Raw genomic sequence first — 24,106 nt, 5'->3', positions numbered from 1 at the left:
ATGCCTAAGTTTTGGCCAGTGGATGGGAGTGGAAGTGATGTATGCAACTTTTAAGCCATATTTGTATTAAAAATCTGCTTGTCATATTCTTTTCCTTTTACCTGTATGAATGAGGTATTAGGGAGCCGGCTTCTATCATCCAGACAAGGGCAGTGCCCTTAGGTAGTGGTGGGACAAGAAAGAAGGAACCTTTTATCCCTGTACTGAGAAGAGTTTTCCACCTTCTTGGGACCAGTTGTCTAGCGCTAATAAATTTCTAATTTATTAGAAATAAATTCCCATCTGAGTGAGTCACTGTATTCTTGGTTTTGTTATAGCAGAATAGCCTCCATCCTAGTTCATGTGAATGGCAATGATATAAGCAGGAAATAAACAGAAAGTTAGATTTGTTTCTAGTGTTTTTCTTGATTGAAGCTTTTGATTTATATATTCTTTCTATGGAAATTTATTTTCTAAATTGTCTAACAAAGAGTCCAGAAATAAACTCTTTTACTCGATCATCACTCCTATTATGATTATGATATATTCCTTTTTATTTCATATGCATATTTTTACATACATATAAAACTTTGTATCCTGATATTTTCATGTGATATCCATTTTCTTTGTCTCTTTAGAGTTCTTGTAGTTGTGCAGTTATTGTTACATAACATTCGATTTTACCATACTGGACTTTAAATATTACTGCTGGCTGCTGTGGACTGAATTATGTCCCCCCAAATTCATGTTGAAGACTTAACCTTCCAAATGACTGTACTGGAGATAGGGCTTTTAAGGAGGTGACTGAGGTTGAATGGGGCTGTAAGTGTGGCACCCTGATTGCACAGAAGAGAAAGAGACACCAGAGATCCCTTCCACGTGAGGACGCAGAACATGGCTGCCTGCAACCCGCGAAGAGGGCTCTCACCAGAACAAGGCTGGGGTGGCGCCCTGCTCTCAGACTCCCAGCCTCCAGAATTGTGATAAAACAAATTTCTTTAAGTCACCCCGTCATGTCCTTTGCTGGGGCAGCCCAAGCTGACTCTGATGGTGCCCATGCTTTAAGCTTCTATACCACATACAGAGGCTCTTCTCAGATCACAGTCACTAGGAAATAGACTATGAAGAGAGGTCCAAAAAGTAGAACACCAAGAAACAATAATGTTGGAGAAGCCAAGAGACAAGCACTTTAAAATTAGGGTTGTCAATAATAAATTGACAGGTCTAGTAAATTCTGAATAAATTTTAGTTAAGAAGTCACCTGTGTTTCAGAGAGAGCAGTTTTGTGTTTGCAGGTAAAATTCAGATTGCAGACGGTTACTTCGTGATTTGGGGAGGTGGGTAATGTGGTAAAAATGTGAGTTTAGACTGTCTTTTAAGGCATTTGGCTATGAAGAGAAAGGGGCAACTCAGATAGTGCAAGGCTTGGAGAAGTGTATTAGTTTTGTTGTTCACTCATTTGTTTTATGATAGGAGAGATGCAAGCATTCATGCAGTGGGAGAAAAGCCTGAAGAGAAGAAGTTAAATTTGTGGAGGGGCAAGTGGATAAAATACGGCATCAGATATCTAAGGAGGGGTTGGGTGGCTTGAGTTCTGGAGCTCTGGTTGGTTAGCTGTGGGCGTGAAGAGGGACACCCTTCCGTCACACTGCCAGGAAAAGGTCAGAGTGGGTGTATGGTGGTTGGTTGGTGGTCATTGGGGTGGAGGAAACTGAGGGAGTCTGATCTAATAACCTTTTCTTTGTTTCTGTGGAGATGATGTCATTTGCTGAGTGGAGTGGAGAGTTAGAAGATTGAAAAAAGTAATCGAAGTTTGGACTTGAATCTGTGGGATGTGAGACAAAGCTGATTGGGAGCCCCCAAAAGATTGATGGATAGCAGGGAGCAAGGGCCTGCGGAGATGGGAGACCCTGTGTTTGCAGAGTCCCCAATCCATATGGTTGGGGCTTTTTATGGCAACTATCTTTAGATGGTTGGGGTTTGGGAGTGAAGGAGTAGATCCTTAGGTTGGTTTAGGCAAAGGACAAGCTGACAAAGCAATTGAGAGTTTAGGCAAGGGAATGGGCAAAGCTGGGTGATCAAATTGTAGGTTATAGTAGACAAGAAGTGAAGCTTGGGGCTTGGTTGATGGATCAGGGAAAAAAGTACAGAGGAGTTTGGGGGAAAACTGAATGCCTAAATATATTTAAGATCAAGTATGATTTATTCATGCAATAAATATTGAGCATTTATGGTCCAGGTGCTGTTCTAGGTGATGTGGCTACCTAGATCAAAACAGTGACCAAAATGCAGTCCTACACTGGTAGATTTTGCTTCTAGTGGGAGGTAGACAACATATAGATGTAGATACAGAGACATATAGAGATGTGTGTATGTGTGTGTGTAGTTTCACATTGGAAGAAAATGTTAAAAAGAAGGGTAAGGAGTTAGAGAGCAATGCACGTGTGTGAACAGAAACAGGCTCTTGGAAGAGGTGTCCTCTGAGCAGAGGCTGGAAGGTAGTGGGGACACAGCAGTGCACATGGGGAAGGAAACAGCACGGCAGAGCCTGGCCAGGGGCTTGCTCGAGGAGCCCCAGGGCGCCGGAGAGCACTGGTGAGGAGGAGAGTGGTAATTAATGAGAGATGCGATATATCAGGGCTGCCATAAAAATTTAGATTTTCTTCAGGTGCTATGGGAAAGCCATTGGAAGGTTTGAATTGGAGGAGTGAGCCTTACTTTTCTGGTGGTTTTGATGATTTGTGTAAAATTGATTGGCAATGGGACTTAAGGAATCTAGGGAGTGAGAAGGGTAAGAGATTGTGGGCCAAAAATAGCATGTTATAGAGTAAGATTTAAGCAGTTGAGTGCTTCTGGGTAAAGGATCCCATTGCTGTTCCTTTAAGCAGGCGCACCCACTCCACAATAGGCATTCTTTTCTGTGGATGAAGGCCTGACCCCGACCCTTGCCTTATACCGCACCCTTTCCTGTTTTTGACTCTGCTCCTCACCGGCTTCATTATTCATTCTCCCATTTTGTCCTCACCTTGTCTTTCAGATCAGATGGACATTGTTGTCTTCCTAGCCTAGACTTCCTCTAGATTTAGTGTTTTAGTCCCTTTTCTCTGAAGTCTGAGTAAAGTCTTCAGAAAATTAACATGAAGCCCAGTATGTAAGGCAGGTGAAATTGAAAGTCAGGAGTGCAGGGCTCTGCCCACTTACAGCTGTTCTCTGACCTCACAAAGCAACCCAAGACACCTGCAGTGAAGCCCTAACCTCACAGTTCACAGCGTGGAGAAGCCTTGCATTGAGCTGCGAGCTGCTTTCCTGCAACTGCCTGTCCCAGGGGTCACCTCCGGTCATGCTGCTCAGCCTGTGCCTTCTTTATCCTGAGGCACCTGGCCAGCCATATGCAGCATGCACACCCTCCAGTGACAAAGGAGGGTGCTGAGGGCACTCAGAAAGAACTATGTGTAGGCATGCTACCTCTTTCTGAGTGTTAGTTTTACTTGCTGTTACTTAATTTACTAAATTTGCACAGTTAAAGCTAATGTAGTTCCAGTTACATGCCATGCATTCTGTTTGTCCTCAGCAAATTTTTATAATGACCCAAATTAAGAATGTTAGATGTTTTTTATAAGAAACTGGATGTATTATAGTTGAGAATGTAACATTTGTGTAAACTCTCTAAGAGGGGGAAAAAAAAAACCAAACAAGACCAAGAAATTTACAGTTTGCCTTGGCCACTTAGGGCTCCATTCTCCTGAGCATTACTCAGTTCTTCTGCTTTGCCTCAGGAATATTTGATAGAAAAGGTTAGAACTACCTTTTTAAGTCTTCAGATTTGTAATTCTTTATGTTTGTTTTTGTGTTTAATTGAGAAATTATGACATCTTGTTTTAGCATGGGGTAAGAATTGGCCATGATATAGACATTGAACCTTCAAATTTTTCCAGTTAAAGGTAAACTCTTTACCTTTTCCAGTTAAAGGAAACTCTTCCTTTTGTCAGAGTTTCATTTGACAAATATTAGAGTAAGAATTTTTGCATTATGAAAAGGATTAATAAGAACTAAGTGTTGGCATACTAAAGCCAATACTCAAAACACGGTTGCACTGAACCACAAAATAAGTTTGGTGCTTTGAATTAAAAAAAAAGAATATCACTTGCATTAAAATCTGTAACGTTTCCTCTGAGCTGAGCATTTTGATTTTTTAGCATTATGATTAATTTCTTTTTTGGACTGTTTGCTATTAACAAAATGATTTCAGGTTAGGAATTTTGCACAACTCTGTTAAATTGTAAGACTAATGAGGACAAGGGTCATATTCACTGATGTATCCTGAGCTAGGAGTGCACACAGCTGGCGACAAAACGCTTAACTGTTTTTCAAGTGAATAAATGAATCATCTTTGATATAGCTGTAGAAATAATATAGACAGCATCAGGGTTGAATGTAGAGGACTTCCTGAGTGTTATATCACAATATTGCTATCAATATATGACCTCTTTAAATTAATAAAAACAAGAGCACATGTATAAGCTTTCTTTTGAATCTGCCATTTGTTAAGTCTGATTGATCATACAGCATACCAATTCTATCTGCGAAATGGGGATAGCAACACAGAGTCTGGTACAAATAGTTGCACTACGATTAAATGAGATACATAGAATTGGAGAAAATACATGCAAATCATATATCTAATAATGTATCTGTGTCCAGAATTTATTAAAAAAAACTATTACAGCTCAATAATAAAAAAGGACAAATCGCCCAATTGAAAAAATAGGCGAAGGGTCTGAGCAGACATTTCTTCAAAGAAGACTTACAAATGGCTAACGAACACATGAAAAGATGCTCTACATCATTACTCAGAGAGGTATGCAAGTCAGAACCACAAACGATAGTACTTACAGTCGGCTATAATCAAAGACATATAATAACAAGTGTTGTTAAGGATGTGGAGAAATTGGAACCTTCCTACTTGCTGGTGGGAATGTAAAAGTGGGCCCCTGCTTTGGAAAACAGTTTGGCAGTTCTTTAAAAGATTAAAACATAAAGTTACCATATGTTACCCAGCAATTCCACTTCAGGTATGTATCCAAAAGAAATAAAAACATACATATATATAAACATTAGTACATGAATGTTCATATCATCGTTATTCCTAATAGTTAAAAAGTAGAAGCAACTCAGGTGTCATCAGCTGATGAATGGAAAGCAAGTGTGGTTCTATTCCATGCAATGGAATATAATTGAGCGATAAAAAGAAACGAAGTGCTGTATGGCACATGCTGCAGCATGGATGAGTCTCAAAGCATTATGCTCAGTGAGAGAAGCCAGACAAAAAAACGCCATTGATTGTATAATTCCATCTATAGGACCTGTCCAAAACAGGCCAGTCCACAGGGACAGAAAAATTAGTGGGCCAGGAGAATTGGAGAGGGGTGACGGGGAGTGACCGCTAATGGGGTAAGGAGTTTCTTTCTGGGGTAATGAAAATGGTCTAAGATTGTGGTGAAAAGTTGCAGAACTCTGAATATGTTAAAACCAATGAATTATACATTTTAAAAGAGTGAATTTTATGATATGTGACTTACATCTCAATAAAACTGTTAAAAAAGAATAAATGAGGTAATATGTGCAAATATACTTTGAGCTATTTGAGAAGATACTATTATTATTGTAGTTTGACTGTAACACCTTTAAATAGCAGCAGGGTGACTTAGTTATTTTTCCTTGCTTGCAGGCCTGTGATTTTTATGCCATGACTCAACTTTATAAGGCTATAATTCAGCAATATAAAATATTGAAAATGTTGAAACATAAAATGAAAACTACTTGGCTTACTATTTTTATTTAATAGGATTTCTGAAAAAGTTAATTAGCAATGAGTATAATGTGTCATGAAGGAATTAGATTTTAGAATCATAAAATATTAGAGCTGGAAGAAACTTTAGAAGTCATCTTTTCTAGGCCCCCTCATTTTGTTTTTAAGTTAGAGAACTGAGTCCTACAGATGTTAAGATATCTCACGTCACAGAACTGAGTAAGTTCTAGAACTGCGTCAGTGTTGATGTCTATTGGTTTTGGTGCCATTAATAGTATTAACACTGACAATATTAATAGCAGCTATTTAAATACTTCCCATGTACTAGACAGCTACTTTATATATTTTGGTTAATCTATACAACAGTTTATGAAGATGATTTGTTTAACCTGCGCATTCGTTTCCTGTTGATGCTGTAACAAATTAACAAGAACCTCATGGCTTAAAACAACAGATTTATTATTTTACACTTCTCGAGGTCAGAAGCCCCAAATGGGTCTTGGAGTGTTGGCATGGCTGCATTTCCTTCTGGAGGTTTTAGGGGAGATCAGTTTTCTTGTCTTTTCCCGCTTCTATAGGCTGCCGGCATTTCCTTGGTTCATGGCCTCCTTCCATCTGAAAGCCAGCACTGGCAGGTCGAATCCTTCTCACTTGCCATTTCTCCGGTTCTGGTTCTTCAGTGTCCTCCTTCTCCCTTAGATGACCCTTGTGATTGCTTCGGGCCCTCCTGGATAGTCCAGGATACTCTCTTTATTTTAAGGGCGGTTGACTAGCAACCTTAATTCTACTTGTAGCCTTAATTCCCCTTTGCCAAGTAACATAACATATTAGCAGATTTCAGGGCTTAGGACCTAGATTCCTTGTGGGGGAGGGCATTATTCTGCCAACCACAACCTGTTAATTAGATTAAGAGATTTAAGTTCAGAAAGGTTAGGTAAATTATCCAAGTCATAACATTAGTAAATGAAAGAGCTGATGTTTTAACCCAGGCCTCTTATACTTCACCTAATGTTTTTTGTTTGTTTGTTTTTTGTTTGTTTTTTTGCTTTTTTTCCCCATAGATGCCTTTGATCTGAGTCATGAAAAGTAGAATGGTGAGCAGTGTTCAAATAGTAAATAGGTCTTTCTTATTAAAGTAAAATCACATTTACTTAATAATATCAAGAAATAGACTATTATGGAAAAATTAAAAGCATGTTGGAGAAGTATATATATGTTTATGACTTATCAAGACTTTCAATTCACTAACCCCCTCCCCCAATTTCTCTTCATTCATTAGTTCCCATCTGTCATGAGTTCCTTACTTAGCCAGCCGAGCTGCCCCAATTCAAATTACTTGCCTGCAAATTCCTTCAATTCCTTTGTATCTCTTTTATCTCTGCTATCTGGCAAAGCCTGAGGACTAGATGAACTCAACTATCTGCCTGTTGGTTTCACTTTAATGATATACTCAGCAACCTCAAAATCACCCACCAGTCTTCCCATTACCTTACTCCCCACAGCATACTTCCTCTATTCTTTCAAACCTCCTACCCATTGCCATTGCTGTTTGACATCTTAGCAACTCTGAAGGCAGTTGACCACAGCTGAGCATGGCTTCCTTGCAGGAACACTCTTCCCTTGACCTTTGTCACACCACTCTTTCCCGGTTTTCCTTTTCCCATTACAGCTTACCCTTTTCAATCTTCTATGTGGGTTCTTCCACTTTTGTCTGACTCTGAAAGAAGAGCTTCTAAAGGTTTAGTCCTCTCTTTTCCCCTCCACATTGTTCTTTGGGTTTTAAATATAGTCTATTTGATAAGCCTTCCGTATTCCTGTCTCAAGCCCAGGACTTCTCAACTTTGGTACTAATGACATTTTGGCTGGGTAATTTGTTGTTGTTGTTGTTGTGAGGTTGCTGTCTTGTGTGTTGTAGAATATTTAGCAGCATCTCTGGCCTCTTCCCACTAGATGCCAGTAAAACACCTTTTCCCAGGTATGACAAACAAAAATGTCTCCACAAATTGCTGAATGTCTCCTGAGGGGCAAAATTATCCCCAGTTGAGAACCATTTATATTGCCTAAAGCTGTCTTCTGAGGATCTAAGGATAATGCCTTTTTGGCAGCTCCACTTGAATGTTTCATAGCATCTTAAATTTAACATGACCAAAATGGACTCTTGTTTTTTCTCCCTGATATACTCTTCCTTCGGTTTTCCTTATTTCAGATCATTTATGACCTTGTCGGCCATTGGATATACTTGGCTTTTATTGCTATTGAACTAGTGAGCTATCACTAGTTTGGGGAGTTTGGGGCTAAGAAATGATAGGATCTCGTGTAGGTCAGCTCTTTGTTGAGAGTGGTCTATGAGTTGGAAGGTTAAAGTGGGGGGACTAGTTAAGAAACTACTGTGGTGATCCAGGTGAAAAGATGGCAATAGCTTGGACCAGGGTGATACAGAAGAGGTGGTAAGAGATTGTGTCTTTGCTTAAGCATTAAATACAAGTATCCCTGAGAAGAGGAGTGCTTCGTATCATCATTAATATTTTAGTGTGATTTGTCTATCAGGTATTTTCTCAGAATATACAGGAAACAGATTTTGGTGAATCGGAGTGAGAAGAGAGTAGCCAAAGGTCAGAAACTTGTGAGGATGTTACCTGAACAAAAGCAGGCCAGAATGGGCAGTACGATGAGAGACCCCACAGGAGAAGTAAGCAACACATCCGGTACAGCTAGATCGACCTCAGTCTTCCTGAGAGCTGGCCCTGTGGCTGGGTGGATAGAACAAACAGAGGAGACTTGCCTTTTCTAGATATTGGAAGCAAGACATTTTGGGCTGCAGGGCTCTTAGCTGAAGTGACATAGCTGTTGGCATTTGAGGTGGGACAAGTTTTTGTTGCACAAGATGGCCCTACACGCTGAGGAACATTTATGATCCCTGGCTCCTCAGCAAGGTGTGTTCCCCCTCTGAATTCCAAACTCCCGTGGGAGTCAGACATAATCAACTGCAAACCATTTGAGTAAGTCCCCTTTCCTAATATGAAAATTACCTTCCATGACATGAAGTCAAAAGGTTGCCATGCCAGGCCCCATTTTTTTAGACAGCATGGCAATAAATATTGCCACAATACTTTAAAATTAGCATTGATTTTTATTGCTGATGCATCCTATAAGTGTCTTCTGTCCCTAACACACGGTGCCTTGAAGTATTGTTAATTCTTTCATAGAGGGTGTGGATGTCTCCCATCTCTAAGGTGGTGCACAGGACACTAGCTCAAGCTGCTCTCTTCCTAACATCCTAGTGTAAGAGAATTTGAATTAAAATGAATGAGGAATTCAGATGTAAGGGATTTCCCTACCTTATCTTAGCAAAGGGAATGGGAGTAGAATTGGAAGTGGTAGGTTTATGGCAATATATGAGTGTTTCTGCCCATGATGTCTTTATCTGGTCTAGCTGGTATTAAGATATAAATAGTTTAAAAATCACATTTTAGAAAAAGTAGTAGAAAATTGAAAATAATATTCATCAGATTTGTGAAAGAATAAGAACTCAGTATTGGAGCAATGAAAAATAAACTTACCGAAGACAAGTTTGACCTTTTTGAATATGTAAAGTTTAACATGTATTCATAATGGAAAAATAATACAACAGACTGGGGGAAATGCTTGTATCGAGTGTGACTAAAGGTTAATATCTAATACCTAAAGAGTTCTCTTAAACTTAATGAGGAAAAAATATCGAGATTTAGTATGTAAGTGGGCAGAGAATTTTAGCAGATCAGTAATAAAGAGCGTTAGTAATAAAAATGGGTAATCAAAGGCACATGTTAAGTCAAACATGAGCTACCCTTTCTATTCACTCAGAAGTACTAGAAATTAAAATAACTCCCAGTTCCGGTGAGGTTTTAAGGAATTGGGGCCAGACATTCTTATTTGTTTCTACTGCTGTTGCTACTCCCAGCCACTGGCTTTCCCCAAACATGGTGCGTGATTTTAGACTCTTACGTCTTGTCACATTTCATCTAACCCCTCTCACTCCCGACCTCCTCCTTTTGACCGCTCATCCTTTGCGAGCAGCGATCAGATGGGGGCGGGGCATCCCACTTGGTTCTGCAGGGGAGCCACCCTCTGCTTCAGGCTCAGCGTTACACTGCAGCCCTGATTATGAGTCCACGCCTGCCACTTAACTAGGGGGTTCTCGCGGTTAGGGTAGTGTCTTAGGGTCTGGCACACCGTCATTGTTCGATAAATGTTGAATAAATTATTGAAATTCGGTGAATGTCTTAATAAACTTCAGTATGTCAAGATGACAGAACAATATGGTCACTGAAAGTATAATTATGAGTGTAATTTATGGCAAAATTTTGGAACAAAATAAAAAATGAATGTGTACTATGATTTGAACTGTATTTGAAAAGTAATATGCAAAACGAAATTTTAAATTAAAGATAATTTTTTTCTGATTTAAATAAAGAAAATGTTTAAATCTTTATGATAAAATATACAATTTAAAAAATCAGATCAGCGGTCAGACTTGACCTCCCCACTCCTCATCAAAGGCTAAACTCTCTTCATTCTGTCTAGTTATGTGATCTAACTATGAGGGAACTGAGTGAGCCTCCACAAAGAGTGAGCTCACAAGCATAGCTACATTTATGTGAACATGAATTAGGTCTCCAAATACATTTGAACTTTTGCTGTTCCTAGAGTATGAGCTTGAGATATTTTCATTTTTTGCTTTATATTCTAAGTGATTCTATCTTACAGGTATACGATACTTAGTATTTTGTGGTTTATAAATGCGTTCACATTATCAGTGATAAGTTCTTCAGCTTTTGATGTCAGGTATAAATAGTAATTGACTTCTATTAACATTTTAAAATTTATTTTTTAATTTTTAAAAAAATTCTTGTTGTTGTTCAAATATCGTCCCCCTTTCTCCCCATTACTCTCCTCTGCCATGCCCATCCCCCCTTCTCAACTTCTGTTAACATTTTTTGAGTGTGTAGCATCTGCCAGTGGTTGAGATACAGAATGCCTTTAAGGAAGCTCATTTCTGGCAGAGAAGATAGACAGTCATGACCAGCAATAAACAAAGTACAATGGAAGGGCAAAACAGTTATTTACAAAAGGGACCAGTGCAATAAGGTGATTCTTCTCCAGTGAGATGACTCTTGAGCAGGACTTCAGAAGATGAGCAGATTTTGGCAAACAGAGGAAAGAAAGAGAAAAGCATAAAGAGAAAGGTGGAGGTGTGGTAGTGGTACATGATCTGTTCAGAAGCCACTGAAAGACTTTACAGAGGGTTATGGCATGACCAGATTTGTATTTTGGAAATAAAATGAAGGTCAGTATGGAGAATAATTGTAACAGGGAGACACGAAAAGTGTGGTCCTCAATCTATTTTGCTTTTGTTTTTTGCATGCTTTCCCATGTGACACTTTTGTAAGCATCCCTAGCTTTTGCATTGCAATGCAGATAATATGAACCTTAAGTTATGCACAGTCCTAGCCAGCTAACTATATGACCTCTCTAAAAATTCAGAGCTATACAACAGAGTATCTCTTGTGAAATGTTCCAGACAAGAAGAATATAGTCAACAATACTGTTATAACTATGTGCAGTTTCAGGTGGGTACTTGAAATATCTATCCACTATCCTGTACACCTGAAACTAATACAAAATATTGAATGTAAGCTGTAATTAAAAAAGTAAATAAAAGATGTCATGGGTTAACTCAGCAATAATAGTGGACATGGATGAAATATACTTGAGACATTTTCTTGTGCAGAGTTGTTGATAGAGTTAATGTGTGGTAGGGGAAAAAAAAGAATTATAGTTTATTGTTTCTCAAATTTTAATGTGCCTATGAGTTGCCTGGAGATTTTGTTAAAAGGTATAATTTAATCTGGCAGATCTGGGGAGGGCCAGAGCTTCTGTGTTTCTAACAAGTTTCCAGGACATGAACACCACTGTTAGTCCATGGAACAATCTTTAAAAAACAAGGATGAGATAACTTGAGTATCACGCTGCAGTGACTAGATGGTGCTGCCATTATCTGAAATGGGAAACACAGGAGAAAAGAAAGGTTGGAGAGGGTTTGGGGAGGGAGTGAAGTCCTTGTGAGACATTCAAGTAGAAAATTGTAGATGGACCAGAGACATGGAAATAAAGAACAAACTGACAGTGCCCAGAGGGGAGGTGGGAGGGCAATAATGGGGGAAAGAAGGGGAAAGGTAGTCAAGGAACATGTATATAAAGAACCCATGAACAAAGTCAACGGGGTGGTGGGGAGGATTGAATGTGCGAGGTGGGGGTGGGTAGGGTGGGGGAGAGTAAGCGGGGAAAATGGGGACAACTGTTATTGAACAATAAAAATAAATAAACTTTTTTTAAAAAGCAAGAAAATTATTGATGGCTGGAAATTTGGATCTACACTCAAGAGAGAAATCAGGCCTTGGATACAAATTTGGGGATCAGCATTTCATCGATTACAGTGAAAGCCATAGAAGAAATTCTGTTACCTACAGGAAAGAGAAAGGTCATATTAGAAAATACACTTATTTCTGTATGGTAGAATTTTAATGTCCTATTTAAGTTACTTTATAAACCACCAATGAGGAAAAAATTGAGTAAATAGCTTCCTCTGTGTGAACAATCTGTAGGTATAAATTCAGGAGTAGAGAAGGTTTTTTGGAAACCCCTTTATTCCTTGATCATGATCATAGATCAGCTTTAATATTCCATAGATCACGTTAAAAATGCATTGAAGTGCCTTCTCTTATGAAAATTCATTCATACAAACAGATGTGTACTACACATCTTCAAAATGGCAACCACTCTTTTAAGCTCTGGGGTTAAACTAATAGCAAACAAAGTGTATACCTGCATAATGGAGATTATAGGGGAGATGGGCAAAGTGATTACAATGCAGTGTGGTCAGTACTGTGGTGGGAAGGTGTAGCAGGGATGCAAGACTGAGTGTGGGAACAAGGGAAACCTTCCTGAGGAAGTAGCATTTAAGCTGAGACCAGAAGGCTGAATGGAGGTGGCCTAGAAGAGGGCAGGAAGGGCATGATGGCAATGACTTGGAGGGGAGAAGGCCCTGCAGGGTAAGAGCGGCCGTGTGGCTGACCCCCAGAATGTGGGGAGTGGAGAGATGGGAGAGATGAGGCTGGTGAGGAGAATGGAAGCCATGACTAGGCCCGTTCCCCTGGGACTTGGTAGAGGGTGGAGGGAGAAAATGACGTATTTTCCAAAGGAAAAGGTATTATTTTGGCTGGGTATAGTTCAAATAGTAGTCTTACACATATGGTTTTATAAAGTTTTTATGGACTTGCCTCATAATGGAATTACTTATAGCAACATTATTTCTATAGGAAAAATGTTCTGGACTTCAAAAACTGTCTTACAATTTAATTTTCAAAAAAATTTCTTTTCACCATCTGGGGACTGCTTGGGCAGGCACACAATTCTAGTGCCTTTTGTTATTTGTGCTCAAATCATGCTTTCTTGAGTGTTTGTGTGACTGCAGTTGTTGATTTTCCGCCCTCTGATGTGAAACAGAGGTATCATTGCACAGATGTGATTAAATGTTTTATTTTCTTGAACAGATTTAGAAAACATATGGAAATAAAAATAGAAATTTTTAAATAAATTGTTTGGTTTTTGGATTGTTTGTTTTTTAGAGTTAAGGATTTCCTCTGTAAACTATATTGTAGTAGAATGTTATGCATACTATGAAATTATGAAAAATGAAACTGACATGAAAATTGTTATAAACAAAGTAAAAGAGATTGGTATTGTTTCACTGTTGAAGTCAGATGGAATGCAGAATATAAACAATGCAAGAATAAAATGCCTAGATTTTAAAATACTTTAATAACCACAGGTTTATCATAGTGTCATTATCATCACCACCATCATCATCATCATCATCTTTTTCCCTAGTTATTGTTAATATAGAAAAACTCATTTTTAAAGCAGAAAAGAGCTGCTAAGGTCATTCCCTTTATAAAATAGGTCTGAATGAGCTACATTTTATTTAATAAATGAAACTTCAGGCTTTAAACTCCAATTCCCATGTCTCCAACAGGCAAAGTTAATTTCATTCACACCCATCTCAATGAAAATATTTTTCATTTTATACCAATTAGAATGCTTTTAGGTGGCAACAGAAGACCCAACTGAAAATGGCTTAAGTAAGAAGGAAATTTTATGATCTCATATAAACTAGAAATCTAGAAGAAAGATCATTTTATAGTTGGTTCATGTAGCAACTAACTGTTGCCATTAGGCTCTTGGGAGCTTTCTGTCTTTCCATTCTACCGCCAGTTAGCGTTTGTCCTTAGCCTTGACCCCTCCTGGTCTCAAGATGGCAGGCACCATTAGCTCCAAGATTTATAACCCTATATCAAAGCCCCCAAGACTAAGAAAAGAAGGTGTCTTTTTGTCTCATTTTGGACTGCTATAACAAAATACTGTAGACTGGATGACTTAAATAACAGACATTTATTTCTCATCATTCTGGAGTTTGGGACATGCAATGTCAAGGTGCCTGATGATTTGATTCTTGGTGAGGGCCCCTTCCTGGCTTGTGGACAGGCACCTTTTTGCTATTTCCTCACATGGCAGAGAGAAAGAGAGAGAGGAGGGGGACACACACACACACACACACACACACACACACACACACACACATACTTTCTCTCTCTAGTCTCTCATTTTATGAAGACACTAATCTCATTATGGGAGCTCTACCTTCATTACCTAATTTAACCCTTATCAACTCCCACAGACCCCACCTCCAGATACTATCACATTGGAGGTTAGGGTTTCAGTGTGAATTTTGGAGGGATACAAACATTCAGGATATATCATCTCTCATGTCTTTTTTTAAGAGTGAAAAAAACTTTCCCAGAAGCCTTCCAGCGGACTTGATTTCATTAGCCAACTTTGCATCATATAACCCATTTCTAAACCAGTCAGTGACAAAGGGGAATAGATGTCCTTTGATTGGCTTAGACTAGTCAAGATTTATGGCTTTCCAGTCTTTTCAGAGAACAAAATTAGGATTCAGTTTTCCAGGAAGGGGAGTGGACTGGGAAGGCAGCCACTGGTGCCATACCTGCCAAGGCAAGTTCCCCTTGGGCTCTGAGTCCTTCACTATCTCTTGGAGGACTTTATTCTGTTAATCATTTTTTTTCTCATCTTTACTTTGTATGTCTCTCTCCTACAGTCTCTTCAGGCTTATTGAAGGAAAAGTCTACACGTACTGTGTCCATTTCTTTCCCTCCACTTACTACCTAAACCTCCTATAATCGAGCCTAGTAGGAATACACCTCCCCCTCTGATATCATCAGTGGCCACCTGATTGCTTGATCCTTTGCCAGGTGGTATTTGGCAAGACCAGTGGTTCTCCAAGTTTAGCATACACTAGAACCATTGGAGGGTGATTAAAATACAGATCGCTGGGCTCCATCCTGTTTCTAATTCAGTAATCCTGAGCTGGGGCCCGTAGACTGGAACTTACTTAAGCTCTCTGAGGACATTTGATACTGATTTACCATTCTCCGGAGTTTCAAAACTCAAAATTACCTCTCAAACCTGAACTTCTTGTTCCTTGTGTATTCTTTTATTCATGAATGTCATTGTCCTTTTAAGCAAGAGGTCTGGAACTCACTCTAGTTCTTTATTCTTCATTTCCCCCATATACAGTCAATTGATGTTCCATATGCTAGATGCCCTTCAAGTACATCATTTCATCTCCATCCCTATTGTTTCTGCTTTAGTTTGAGCCCTCATTTCTTTTCACTTTTACTGCTGTAAAGTGTCCTATCTCCCATCTCAGACTTTCTCTTGTTTATACTTCATACTGTTGCAGAGAGATGTTCCTAAAAATGCAAGCCTGATCGCAGTAGTCCTGAGCTCAAATTCTTTGGCTTCCTGCATCTTCCAGATAAAATCTAGACTCCTTCCCGTGCAAGCAGAGGGCTTTGGGATTGGGTCTCTGCCCACCTGCCTAGTGTTTACTCCCCTCCCTTCCTGTACTTCAGTACTAAACTTCCCTCAATGCTGAGTTCTTTTGGACTTTTGTGCCTTTGCATGTTTTCTCTTTGCCTGAAACAGTTCTCTTTCCCACCTTACTGCTTGGATATCTTCTGCTTGTTGTCCAAGATTTAGCTCAGGTATACCTCTACTTGTGTCCTGTTTCTCTGGCCCCTCTTCTGTTCCTGGGAACTAGATGCTACTTTTCTGTACAACTATGGTAGTGTGTAAATGCTACTCATTTAGCACTTAAATACACTGCTTAGTTTTAGAGGTTTATTCAGAACTTGCTCCCCTCCCCACTCCAAGAATATAATCTCTTTGCAGACAAAGATTGTACTTTTTAATCTGTTTCCTAATATAATGCTTAACAGAATAGTTGCTCAATAAATGTTTGTCAAGTGATTGAATGTTAAGGACTACTTTTAGTGAGAGTGATCATAAAACCGAATCTCGAGAACTTAGGACTGGGAAACAATTTGGAGGGTAACAGAAACACCTTAGACTTTAGTTGGATTTGTTCAAGATTCTGATGGAATTAGTGGTTCTTAGAGGCTAAGGCATAGAAGGGGTAGGAGTTGGTGATATATTGTAGCAATCAATTGAGTGATGTTCTAATGAGTTTAATGCCTTGAGAGTTTGGACGAAATCTGGACTATGACTGCTGTTAAGAGCTCCTTACAGTAGGAACTGTGTCCAGTAAGACAAGAATATCTGATTCCAAACTTTCAGAGATATAAATATAACTATATTTATTTAAATAAAAGGATGACAGGCCATGTTTATTTCATTGAACTTAGAGAATTTTATACAAACTTAAAAACTAATAGTAATTGTCACAAAGCTGCTATCTGTCTAGTATATACATTTTATTTTTAATATTTTAAAAGTTAGCTTATTTATTTTTCTGCCAGAAATTTCATAGTTGTTTTATGCTGTAAACCTTCATTGTCCACGAAGTAGCTACCAACTGCATACAGCTATTTAAATTACTTAGAATTAAATTAAAAATTCAGTTCCTCAAATATGCTAGTCACATTTCAGGAGCTCATACTGGACAGTACAGCTATAGGATATTTTCATCATTATGTTAATAAGTTAGTCAAATAATTACCATGTAGTCTCAAATTCCTATTTTTAAAAAACCCAAAAATAGCCCCCTTAAGAGTGTTTTTATTGTGTAATAAAACATAGATATGTAAAACCACGCAAGTCAAATATATGGTTTAGTGAATCATTCCAAGGCCGGTGCCACTCAGGTCAAGCATAGAACTTTGTCAGTCACTCTTGAAACGACTCCATGTGTCTGTGTTAGTCGCAACCCTGGTCCAAATTTTATAATAATCACTTTGCATTTTTTTTGATAATTATGGATTCAGTTTTCTTTTTTTAGACACTATAGTTGGTTTTAATAAAAAATAAAAACATTTCTATTGAGATACAATTTTCATGCCATAAAATTAACCCATTTCAACTATACAATTCAATGGTTTTAGTATATTTTCAGAACTGTACAACCATCACCATAATCTAGGCTTAGAACATTTCCATCACATCAGAAAGAAACGCAAATGCATTTGCAGTTGCTTCCCATCCCCATCCTCCCAGTCACCCTGGCCCTGTCAGCCGCTCGTTGGCTTCGTAGATTTGTTTATTCTGATTTTCATGTAAATTATGTCATACAATACAAGGTCTTTTGTGTCTGACTTCTTTCACTTAATATGTTTTTTGAGGTTTATTCATGATGTAGTGCATACTAGTATTTCTATCCTTTTTATTGCTGAATATTATTAGTCCATTGTATGGATATGTCACATCGTTTATTTTTATTTTATTATTACTTCCTAAAAGTAGTAGTTAACTTTTTTAAAACTTAAATTTAATTTTTCAATTATAGTTTACATTCAGTACTATTTTGTATTAGTTTCAGGTGTACAGCTTAGTGTTTAGACAATCATATACTCTACAAAGTGTCCCCCTGATGTTTTCAGTACATGGCATCATAGATAGTTACAATATTATTGACTATATTCCCTGTGCTGTAATTTGCATCCCTGTGACTATTTTGTAACTACCAGTTTGTACTTCATAATTCCTTCACTTTTTTCACCCAGTTCCCCAGCTCCTCTTCCCTCTGGCAACCAATAGTCTGTTTTTCTCTATGTCTGTGAGTCCGTTTCTATTTTGTCTGTTTGTTTTGCTCCTTAGATTCCAGTGAAGTGCAATCATACGGTATTTGTCTTTCTTTAACTGATTTATTTCCGTTAACATAATACCCTCTAGTTCCATCTATGCTGGTGCAAATAGTAAGATTTTATTTTTTATGGCTGAGTACTAGTCCACTGAATCTATATACCACAACATTTTTACACACTTTTCTATGGGCACGTGGGTTGCTACTATATCTTGTGGAATTTTTTAAACCCATTCATCAATTGGTGGACATTTGGGATTTTTTCACTTATTGGGTATTATGAATAATGCTGCTGTGATCATTGATGTACAAATTCTTGCGTGGATACATGTTTTCATTTCCCTTCAGTATGTATTTAGTAGTAGAATTGCTGGATCAAATGGTATTTTATGTTTTAACCTTTTAAGGAGCCGCCGAACTGGTTTGGTAAGTGGCTTTACCATTTTGCATTCCCCTGCCTCTCCAGCAATATATATAGTATTCCAACTTCTCTACATCCTCATCAGTACTTACTATTATCTCTCTTTTTCATTATAGCTATCCTAATGGTTGGGAAATGGTATCTCATTGAATATCAAATTGACTGTAAATGTATTGTGGTTTTCATGGTTATGAGGTTGAACATCTTTACATGTTTGTCAACGACTTCTAAATCTTCTTTAGAAAAATGTCTATTCAAATTCTTTGCCCATTATTTAATTTTTAATTAAGTAATTATTTATCTTTTATTAATTAATCACAAGAGTTCTTATTACTGATAGTAATCCCCTTTCAGATATATGATTTAAATTATTTACTCTCATTCTGGACTTTTTTTTTATAATATCATTTGCAGCGCAAAAGATTTTAATTTTGATGGAGCCCGCTTTATCTATTTTTTCTTTTGTTGATTGTGCTTTTGTTATCTATTTTAAAAACCATTGCCTAATCCTAAAGATTTACTTCTATGTTTTCTTCTAAGACATTTATAGTTGTAGTACTTACATTGACATCTGTGATTTTTAGTTAATTTCAGTGTACGGTATAGAAGAGGTCACGCTTAATTTTTTTGCATGTAGATATTCAGTTGTCCCTGTAACTTTTGTTGAAAAGACTGTACTTTGCCCATTAAATTGTTTTGGTTGATGTTCTTGTCAAAATTGACCAGAAATATAAGAGTTTATTTCTCAATTCCATTCCATTGTTTTACATGTTTACCTTTACGCCAGTTCCACACTGTGCAACTATATTATAAGTATTTAAATTGGGTTGTTTCACTCTTCCATTTCTGTTATTTTTTTTTTAAGTTTGCTTGGCTATCCACATGAGTTTTAGGATCAACTGCCATGCTGAAGTTTTTTCTTTTAAAAAAATTTTTTTTATTGTTGTTCAACTACAGTTGTCCCCATTTTTTCCCCCATTGAAGTTTTTTCTTATTCAACATTATCTTTGTCACACAAAACATTCTAGTTCAGTTTCTTTAACTCTGTGCGTGTGTATGTGTTTAAATGTTTATAAACTTCAATTGGTAGACTGCACCTTTTTGGTGGATGCAGTTGTGCAGTATGTTTGCTTCTACTCTGATTGCTAGTCTAGTTTAAAGTTTATATGGCACAGTTGTGAATGTGAATCACAACTAAGTCCATTTTTAGTTTTGTTCCATAATTTTTAAATTAATATGAACATTGTTTTTTACTCTGATGCTGTGCTTGAACAAAATTTATATTAGCACTGTAAAAACAAATACAATCTATCCTCATTATTCACAGATTCCATTTTGCAAATTCTACTTAACAAAAATATATTTGTAATGCCAAAATTAATACTCATGCTGCTTTTATAGTCATTCATGGACATTTGCAGAGTGAGAAAAAAATTGGATTGCTTAAAACCTTTCCAGCTTAGGTAAAATACAGCAATTCTCTGCCTTCTTTCTGCTCTGATACTGTAAACTGTCCTCTTCCTGGTGCCACATTTTTTGCATGTTTATGCTTCTTGTTGGTGATTTTGCTGTTTAAAATAGTGCCCAGGTGCAGTGCTGAAGTACTGTATGTTGTTCCTAAGTGCAAGAAGGCTGAGACATAATGTATTTTACAGAGAAAATGTGCTTTAAATAAGTTTCATACAGGCACAGGTTAACACGATTGACTGTGAGTTCAATGTCACTGACTCAACAATTTATATTAAAAAAAGTGTCTTTAAGCAGAAATGCACATAAAACAAGGTTATGTTTGGTCAGTTGATGAAAGTGGTGGTGGCCAGAGGCTCACAGGAATGTACCTCTGTATTCTAAGAGCAATGGTTTTGTTTTGTTTTACAGAGCTTAATTACTTTAAATAATGAAAACTGACTGTAATTTTATCTTTGCTGTTGAACTTTGTAACTGAGTTTAAATAACAGTTACAGCAATGTCAGATGTTTCATGTTCTACAGAATGCACTTCCAAAAGCTTTATTTTGATTTCATGAATTGTATAAAAACAATCAACCCATTATTGGAATTAACTGATTTTTCTAGTTGATGTATCTCCTGACACTGATAGGAAGCTGGCATCATTTAAGTGTGAATTTCTTCTGCTAATAGAGCCAACAGAATAACAGCTGCCATTTAACTTTGGCTGTTTAAACAAGATAATTTGTAATCAGAGCTGACTAAGATAAATTTAAAGAACAGTCATTTGATCTAATTGAAAAGTCATGCTTTACAGAGTTATATGTAAAACATGCTCTCCCTATGGCTTTCGTAATTGGTGTATTCACGCTAGTCATAAGCAGGGGCAACAGCATTGAATATTCCTTCCACCTTTACCCAAGTCTGAAGGAGTTAGCTGTCCCTAGCTCTCCTGAGTGACACTTTTTCTGTAAGTGGCTTTGAGGATGAAGTGCCAGTCACAGACCATCCACAGATGTGTGACTGCTCAGGACCTTTCAGATTTTTTTAAATTGAATTTATTAGGGTGACATTGATCCACAAAATCATACAGATTTCAAGTGTACAACTCAAGAAAACATCATCGGCGCTCTGCATCACGTGCCCGTCACCCCAGGCAAAGTCTCTTTCAGTTCCCATTTTCCTCCCCTTTGCCTGACTCCACGGACACGCCCGCCAGCCCCCTTTCCTCTGGCTGTCACCACACTCCTCACTGTTGTCTGTGTTGAGTGGGTTCATTGCACATGCATCTCACACTGCTCAGTGAGATCATGGCAGAGCCTGGAAGTGAAGGTCCTGGCGTGTTACCATGCTAATGTAAAAAAAAAAAAAAAAAAAAAAAACACTAGAAAATGGAAAACCCAAGACAAATAATAGATTGTTGGGACAATGGACATAAATTGGGACTATCTCAGGTAAAGTACACATAGACTCTTGACCAGACATGTTTTTTCAAAAATCTTCTAACCTCAAACTTTTATATTTTTCCATCAAAAAGGCTGTACCCTTAATATGATTCACTTGTTTATGGCTGTTTAGTAATTTCCATAACATTATGCACCTGGAAAAGAATGTGAAGCATTCTTCTTAGTCAGTTTTATTCATTATGGCCTTTTTTCCTAGAACATTTTCTATTTATCTTAAAACTTTCGTTAAATTTTGCATACCTATATTTAAAGACATGTAATTCATTTGTGGAATTATTCTCCCTTAAATTAGTTATTTTGTTATCTTAAAAATGAAATTTGAGGGTGGAAGGAAAGCAGTTTTTACATATTTTTTATAAGAATGGATTATCTGAATATAATTATAATAATACTTTATATTCTATTACAGAACAATTAAAAGGATTTACAATATATGTTATGACTTTTTACTGGAGCCTTGAGTGACAGGTAAGTGACAAGCATTTTTTGAAGAGATATTTCTGAAACATTAAATAATTTGACCTAGCAGGTTCCTAACAAAGTAGACAGTGGGTCATAATGTAATTTAGTGATGTACCTCTTTTTCTCCTCAATAATAGAAATGACATATTTATATGAACCCTAATGTAACACTCCCTAATATCCAATACATCATATTTTACAGGGAGCTATATTTTCTATAATAATTATGAGGACATTGTTAATAAGACGCACAAGTTTAACATGTCCTAAAACTTAAAGCACTAAAAAAAAAAAAAATGTCATTAAATGCAATGTGGCACCTGGGATTGAATCTTAGAACTGAAAAAAAGACAACAGGTTAAATCCAAATAAAGTCTGTAGTTTAGTTAATAGTAATGTACCAGTTAGTTTCTTAGTTTTGACAAAACCATGGTTATATATGTTGTTAACTGTCGGTAAAACTGAGTGAAGGGTATATAGGTACTCTGTGATATCTTTGCGCCTTTTCTGTAAATCTAAAATTATTCCAAAATAAAAATTTATTTAAAGCATAAAAATAAATAATTCAGGTTTTTTAATTTAAAATTATAGTTTACAAGTGATTTTCTGTATAGTAGTTTGAAAAATCAAAATTATTATCCTTTAAAAATCCAGACTTCATGAAATGGAGATGTAGAGAAATGTGTGACTATAGGTTTCATTTTTCAGTTCACAGGGGATATGGGATTTTAGTTTCTGGATGTTGGCATGGTGTCCATGAATGTCTCCTTGTGCTCGGTCACCACTTAGCCCTGAGTCCTTTAAGGTACTCGTGTGCTCTGCGGTAGTTTAGAACAGCACTATCTTGTTCACACAAGCCGGCCCTTTAAATGTCCCCAGAACACTGCTTTTTTTCTTTTCTTTTTTAAATGTACAGTTGGAGGTAGAAAAGCCAGTGATGCGACCCAGTGGTTTGGAGTTGAGACCACCTTAGTATAGTTTTGTTCAGCCACACTTACCTGAGCTTCTAGGTCAAGTACTAGATACAGATGACCTGTTGTTAAAGGGTATGAATAAAGATGAACATAACTCTTAAATAGCCATTTCTGTAATTGAGCTAAAATAATTGATTGCTGTCAGATAATAGAAATTCTCAATTTCCAAAATGAACTCTAGCAGTATAACTCTTTTAAATTTCTATAAATATTAAAAGACTATAAGAAGGGAACTCTAGTTTGCTGAAACTATTACATAACTTTTCATTAATAAAAGTAAAATAGCCATGCTGGCCTTATAAATGGTTTCCTGCTTCTGTTGCCAAGTTTAATGATTTTAGTTAAACTAAAAGGAAATAGAAATATATTATACTTAAAAATAAAGATGTTTAAAACAAGAGACCTGGTCCTGAGTGGCTCTTGCAGAATAATTGTTAGGCTTAGAAAGTTCTGTTTTGCTTGATATTTATTCAGAATTGGTGTTATCAAGCTTAGGTTAATAGAATTTACATCTTCTTAGTTGTGTAATTTAACTGTGCCAACCTTGGTAGAGAAGTTTAGAAAAATAGAAGACAGGTTTTTCAGGATGAGTTTAAATTTTATTGATTATATGTGAGTTCACACATTTAAAAAAAAAACAAACCCTTTTTATTATTATTCTTTGCTAGAAGAGCATTAAAAATGTTGCTTTTAGAAACATGCTTTACCCTTTAGCTGACCAGCTATCCTTTCGTGGTTATCTAAAGTATAAATGAGAACAGCTAAGATGTATTGAGCATGTGCTATCTACCATGCACCTTATTTACAATGATCTTATTTAATCTACACAAACACCAATGAGCTAGTTTAGAATTCCCTTCATAGTTGAGGCTGAGAGAGTACAGAGGGCTACAGGCTAACCCTGAGGGTATGGGGCAGAACGACCAAGTGCCCTTGGTGCCACTACCTAGTTTGGTTCAGTGTTACCAGCTTCCAGGGAGTCCTGAATCCTTGGACACATGGTAGCCTTCAGATTATTTCAACTCTTCTGGGTGAAAAAGGATGTCTGATCCCGCTGGGGAACCTTGAGCAGATTTTCCCCTGGGGTGACTAGTCTGGAGCACAATCCCCTGTTCTCTGTTCAGTCTTGATGTGGCTCCTTCAGTTCCCTAACATGTCAGTTGTTCGCTTGTCAGCTGATTAATTGTGAACACTCACTTATTGTATGTTTCACTGATCATATGCCAAGAACTTCTGGCAGCTCTGGGGAATATGATCTCAATGTGCCTCCTGGTCAGTGTTGGGCAACTAGAAGTTGTTAGTTGGGGTGAGAACTTGGATCCAGAAG

General features: G+C 37.4%; 1 long non-coding RNA gene across 1 annotated transcript in view; it reads left to right on the top strand.

Annotated features, from left to right (window-relative positions):
* Window positions 1–24,106, top strand: part of LOC129085818 (uncharacterized) — a 143,128-nt gene that overhangs the window by 13,063 nt on the left and 105,959 nt on the right. Inside the window, exon 2 of the long non-coding RNA XR_008530758.1 lies at window positions 21,753–21,811. This is a non-coding gene — a long non-coding RNA (uncharacterized LOC129085818). The remainder of the gene's footprint in view (window positions 1–21,752; window positions 21,812–24,106) is intronic.

The sequence above is a fragment of the Pteronotus mesoamericanus genome, unplaced genomic scaffold (assembly GCF_021234165.1).
Source record: "Pteronotus mesoamericanus isolate MK-2021 breed Mesoamerican mustached bat unplaced genomic scaffold, CSHL_Meso_final contig_130, whole genome shotgun sequence".
Lineage (NCBI taxonomy): Eukaryota > Metazoa > Chordata > Mammalia > Chiroptera > Mormoopidae > Pteronotus > Pteronotus mesoamericanus.
This window is presented reverse-complemented; position numbering and strand designations above follow the sequence as displayed.